Below are 6,000 nucleotides of genomic sequence, written 5' to 3'. Positions count from 1 at the left end.
ATATTTGCTTAATTTACGTCTCTCATGTCAGCGAACAATTAGGTCAGCAATTAATTTTAAGATGAAATGCAAGCAGCTTTTAATCTTCCGAAAAAATAAATACTTGTTCTTTAAGTGTATTTTACCTGTGATCATGTCCTAATGAACTGAGTTTAGTGAGGGCGAAGAACTGTGCTTTTCGCTGAATTATCGTTGTCCACGCCTGTCTTATTACTTACATTCCCTCATTGCGCCCTTACCGTTGTCCTTGAGGGGAACCGAAACTGCGTGCTTCCTTCCGGACCGTTGGCTCTTCCATCACGGTTGCCCCTCGGTCTTCTGCTCCTTGGTGCCACGCATCGCCTGGCCCACCCGCTCAGCCTTCACGCCCTCTCCCCTTTGTGAGGTGCTTACCGGAGGGGCGAGTGGACACTGGCTCACAAGCGGAATACGGGCGGCTCCCGCTTGGCGCTGCGGGCCCCTCCACCGGCAACGCGACCCTGCGCGGCGTTATTGAGCCTCCGTGTTTTCTTCTTCTTTTTTTTTTTTTTTTGATGGCTTAGGGCCGTACAGCCGCTCTTTTTCCCGTAGTACTCCTGTGATGGTGTGTGTGTGTGGGGGGGGGGAGGCAGCTCCTGCCCTCCGTCCAGCGGCACTACGCGCGCTGGGGCGGATGGGCCTTGATCCTCCGCATTCATCTCCGTTCCCCCCCCCACATGGCCCCGCAGGATCTGTGCCCCTCGTCAGCACCACGATGCTCCAGTCGGGGGCGGCTGGGCCTTGGTCCTCCGCACTCATCTCCGTTCTCCCACATGGTCGGTCGATGCAGAGAGGGCCTGCGCCTCAGTTCAAACGTTGTGCTCCGCTTTTTTGCCACAGGTTCGTCACTTGTTCTTTCCGAGCGCCTAATGTGTCTGCTCACCTTCCACGCTCGCTTCCTTGTAAAAAGTATCTTTTTACTCGAGCTACAGTTCATGATTTCCTTGCCTTAGCAATCTTGCCGCTTCCTGTCCTTGGACATTCTCCATGAGCACATTAAGCACAACTTATTAAACAGTATTTTTCGGACAAAATTGTCGACGTGGTTAAGGTTTCCACTTCTGTGCAAGGCTCCTTTCTGGACAGGATTCGAAACACCATCTTTTGTAGGCCTAAGGCCTCTCACGGAAACAAGTATTTAAACAAACACAAAACATTAATTAATTAGAGAAATGAAACCCATTCTGTTACCCACCCCCTTTGCTAATTATTAACCCGTTAATTTATGTTACCTAGCTAAGCACACAAAGCAGCATTTATATCAACCTTCTTCTTTTAGGCCATAGGGATTCTCCACGAGCTTTTGCCACAGAAAAGACATAACATAAGCACACAAATAGGCACATGCCATTAATTAAACAGCCGCATTTAATACTGACAAAGACAATAGACATGGTTAGTTTATTATTTTCCACACACTTGCAATTGCAACATAGAGCATAAAAATTAGTCCCACATGTTTTTTCTGAATGTATGCATTTTAAAACTAAGTTGATTAACGATTTCAACACATGCTTATTAATACAATTACATTTATTATCGAAGTTTAACTTTGCGAGTTGGAAAAAAATTTCATTTATCAGCTCGTTCCATCACTACAATTTGAGAATGGCTGGTTGCCACATTGTGTGTGGGTAATGAAATTTGGTCAATGGGCGTCTGCTTGCCGCAGAATTATCACAGCATCTATACTGCACCCCCACAGGTTTCAGTCTCTAATGTTATATAATCATTGACAACTGACATACTTTAAAGAGAGCTCATGAATATTCCGTTCAATGAAATGCAATCTCATATATTATGATATGCCCTCTGCGGTGAGGGGTGATATGTCCTTTTTTGTTGAAGGGTCACAAGAGGCACACAAATCCTAGCCCCTTACAGTGCATTGTCGCTGACTTAGGGTGGCACTCATCCTGAAAGGCTGCTATGGTCTGGCAGCACTCTCTGGCCTTTCACTCGTATGTCCTCTTTTGTATCCCTCCCCTGGCATAGTCAGAGCTCGTCCAGACAGAAGTTCACAATATTTCTCTCCTTCAGTCGGAATCCATGGGCTGATGATGCCATTCTGTGGTTCATCCTCATCTGAATTATATACTATTGCGCGACCTCCTCTGATGTGTCTGTAAAACGTACTTTTTGTCCCAATTTTTTTGTCCTGAATTTTGACCTTCTGTCCTGAATTTCTGTCCTGAATTTTGACCCTTCGTCCTGAATTTTTACAATCACCTTCCTGAATTTGCTCCCATGCCAGTTGGTCACCCTATGTTAGTTGGTGAGGGGGTGTCGATGAATGGCAGCAGAGGGTGAGTGGCAGATGGGCGGCCACGGTAGTGGTCGAATAAAGTGCTGAAAAAACAGCGACTGCAGCACGTTAAAAAAAGCACTGTACACGTGATCACTGGAATCAAGGTAGGGGGCGTTGCTGTTTGCAGGACCCTTATGCAGATAGTTCTTTTCGCCCTTGTTAAGATTGAGCCCTGTGCCCAGCTCACCCAGGTCAAAAGCCGACCCTGAATTTCAATACAAATAGCGGTAAAATACGAACTCGATTGTCACGGTGCTTGTGCGCAAATTATTACAGAACACCAAGTGACTCCAGGGTTAGTGTATGACTCGCGTTAAGAACTCTTCAAGATAACAACACCATCTTGAAAAATGATTTCAAGAATAATGCCCATGCCTTCGTGCTATTGTTTATGAAGAAGACATTTTATAATGTTTATGTATTTTACCAACCCTCCTCATCTTCCTTGTACTGTCCACATCTAATGCCGGGACAATGAATGCTCTTACCGGACTGTGTCAGTTACTGGCATTAGTTGATGGGCTTCGATACGTGCAGGACATATTGTCTGTCATTAATCCAGGTTAATTAATCTTTCTTTGCGTATTCATGGCATGCACGAACTGTTAATTTGAAAGATCGGTTTAGTCATTCTATGAACAAATGGAGGATATGTACGCTTCAGAAACTAAAGATGACACCCGTTGATAAAAGCCTGTAATTTCTAGAGTAATACAATGTAAGCTATCACCGCTTGCAACGTTCCACTTCCTATTCCAAGTGCCTCCTCACTAGTAGTCAGTTTCACTACTTTGCTTGCTGCTGGCGCTTGCGCGCATGCGCAATCCAGTGATTCTGGCAGCAGCCAAACCAGCTTATGCAGTGAAGATCAAGTATACTACACATGCGCACTAGGAACTCGTTCAGTCCGGAAACCGGAAGAGCGGTCGCCGTATGGGGGAGGCACCTGCTACCTACCTCCAGGCTTCGGAAGCTGTCTGCAGCTGTGCCTCCCATCCAAGATCTACAGCCGGAGCCTGAAAGGTGAGCACTGGAGCACCCTTCTTCGTCCACACGACCTGTCACATGCAATTTCACCGACAGGCCCCGGTTCCCTCTGCAGTAATTTCCACACCACGAGTGCTTCTTGCAGGCGCCCCACCCCCATAACTCTTTCGTGTCTACGTACCGTGCAGCCCTTGCATCTTCCCGTTATCTGCGTTTTGCTGGGCATTTAACATTTTCCCACCGTAGCATTCTCCAGGTCCACCCCTACTTTCTCTTTGCATCTTTTGCCAGCACATAATATGTGCACCTCAGCATCCTTCGTCTTTCTGCTGCCATGTACAAGTTTTAACATCTCTACTCACCACCTTCTCCTTTGCGTGCCATTCCACCGCAGAATCCGAGCAAAGGTCCTGTGTGTTACCTGCCCCTGGTCGAATTCCAAGGTGCCTATAATCCGATGATATCTTTTGGATCTATTTAATGCTCATCAGTTTTTAAGCAATTGGCTATGTCTGCCCCACTTGTAATACACGGAATTTATTAAACTTAAACAGAAATATAACGCCTGTCCTGACACCAGTGCCAACTGCACTTCAGAAGAATATTAAGTTCCAAGATTACTAATTGAGCTTACTTATCATCATCACATTGAGCTACTTTGAGCTACAGAAACCGTTTGCAGCTGTGTATTTAGCATTTCATCTAAACGTTCTGTATCTTAGTATTGTATTCTGGGAAATCTGAAGGTTGTGAGATCATGGGGTCCGAAATGTGTATGGGCCCCAAGGAAATATTATGATTGAAGATAACACAAGCAGTATGTATAAACATCTTATGAACAATTTACTGAAGTGGACCAGTAAGTTGGTTATTTCTATGTTCGTTAAGTTTTTTTTATTCATTATGATTTGAATGTGAAATTTAATTAAAAGAAAAACAGGATGATGACCACGAAAAACAGGATAATGACCGCAAGAGCATTATGATAAATGATTAGTAATAAGATGCATTTGTAAAAGAAGGAGTATATTTTTGCAAATGTTTTAGTTGTGCTTCAAGGAACTACACCACTTTCAGGGAATAGCATGCACCCACTAATTGGAATCTCCACCACGTAAACGCTGTATACCTCCGTACTCTAAGTTGCTTCTGAAGGATTTGATACGGATGTAGTGGACTTAATCTCCTATAACCAACTATAGGGCGTGTTTATTTGTCAACAAGTGTCCTGTTGAACTGTAGCGTACACAATTGCCACTTCTAGGCTGAAATGCTCCTATGAAATATAGTTTGTTAGTCTCATGAACCATTTTCCATCCCTGTACTAAAGTTTACTTTGCATTTCATTGCGACTGTTTACAAAGCGTGGAGCAGTGAAACGCCTGCCTAGTAACATAAGTAGCCAATGCGTGACGATAGATTTGCTTGTAGGGATGTTTACAATCAGAACTCAGGACAGGGAATGCATAGAAATACATAAAGAAACCATATCCCTGTGAGCTGGCGTAGCCGAGGGAAGGGACATAGTCTACGATGGTAGGAAGATTGTGTAAAGGGGTGTTTTGAGCCTATTCCTGAACTACATCCCTGAAGCAGAAAATATGAGGTGCAAAGGGAAGGCCTTCCAGAGTTTTGGTTCATATGCAGAGAAAGCTTGATGGCGTGGGTGTTGCTTCCCAATCTTGAATTATCAGTTAGGCCAGAAATATGCTCTTAGAAGTGCATCTGCTACCAGACTTGTTACTTAAGACAGCAAACTTAGGTTATTCTGATATTGAGAAGGATTCATTACATTTCTTTTGTGAAAGGACATATGTTCTCAAGCATTTTTTGTTGTGTGATTAATCAAGCCCTCTTGTGAATCCCAAAAGTCACTAAATTAACCTGTGCTTAACCCTCTGGTTGCTTAACACAAAGCTTTCTAACTTGACTTATAGGCAATATGTAAAGTATTTATGCACAACAAAAACAGTAATAAATTAAAAACACAACACATTGAAAATCCCAAACGAATTTTGAAAATCATAGTAAATTTTAATGCATACAATGGTACCAGAACAACAAAAATCCAGTGAGTAAAACTAGAGATATTGTTTTTTTTAGAGGTTTACACAAAAATAGCACCAAGAAGCACAAAGTGCCAAATATGGGTATCCACTTGTGCTAGACTGGGACAAAATCACAAGTAAAGGCTATACTATAAGTATAGTGCAAACCTGGCACATACCAAGTTTGGCACGCTGGGAGTCGTACGATGTGTTCTTGATCCAAGGTCTGCATTGAGTTGCTGTGCGAGGCTTCGCTGCCCTCGGTGTATTTTCCAATGAGGTTTGCAACTGTGAGGTGAGGCCTTTCAGGGCTTTGTGTTGGTCGACGTTGGTTCCGATTAAGCTTGCCGCTGTGCGGTAAGGCTTTGTGAGGTTTTACTTCGCTTGGCGTTGGCTACAATGAAGCTTTCAGCTATGCGGCGAGACTTTGCATCACTTGGTGTCAGTTCCAATGAAGCTTTCAGCTGTACGGCGAGGCTTTGCAGGGCTTCACTTTGTGTATTTGATAGAACCTTCAGTTAGGCAAGGACAAGTTTTCTCTAATTTCAGCCAAGGGACCAGGACCTGGGGAAGCATCTCTTCGGGATCATGGACATACCAGGGCTCAGGTAGGTCCAGTTGCAGGTCCAGACAAGTCCA

At 44.1% G+C, this 6,000-nt stretch overlaps 1 protein-coding gene across 2 annotated transcripts in view; it reads left to right on the top strand.

Annotated features, from left to right (window-relative positions):
• The first annotated feature begins 3,177 nt into the window (after nt 1–3,177).
• Nucleotides 3,178–6,000, top strand: part of USP33 (ubiquitin specific peptidase 33) — a 325,757-nt gene continuing 322,934 nt past the window's right edge. Inside the window, exon 1 of one of the 2 annotated variants that reach the window (XM_086954140.1) lies at nt 3,178–3,349. The gene's annotated coding sequence lies outside the window, so the exon portion shown is untranslated. The remainder of the gene's footprint in view (nt 3,350–6,000) is intronic. The other variant, XM_086954147.1, reaches the window with a different exon arrangement.

The sequence above is a fragment of the Lissotriton vulgaris genome, chromosome 1_1 (genome assembly GCF_964263255.1).
Source record: "Lissotriton vulgaris chromosome 1_1, aLisVul1.2, whole genome shotgun sequence".
NCBI classification, from domain to species: domain Eukaryota; kingdom Metazoa; phylum Chordata; class Amphibia; order Caudata; family Salamandridae; genus Lissotriton; species Lissotriton vulgaris.
This window is presented reverse-complemented; position numbering and strand designations above follow the sequence as displayed.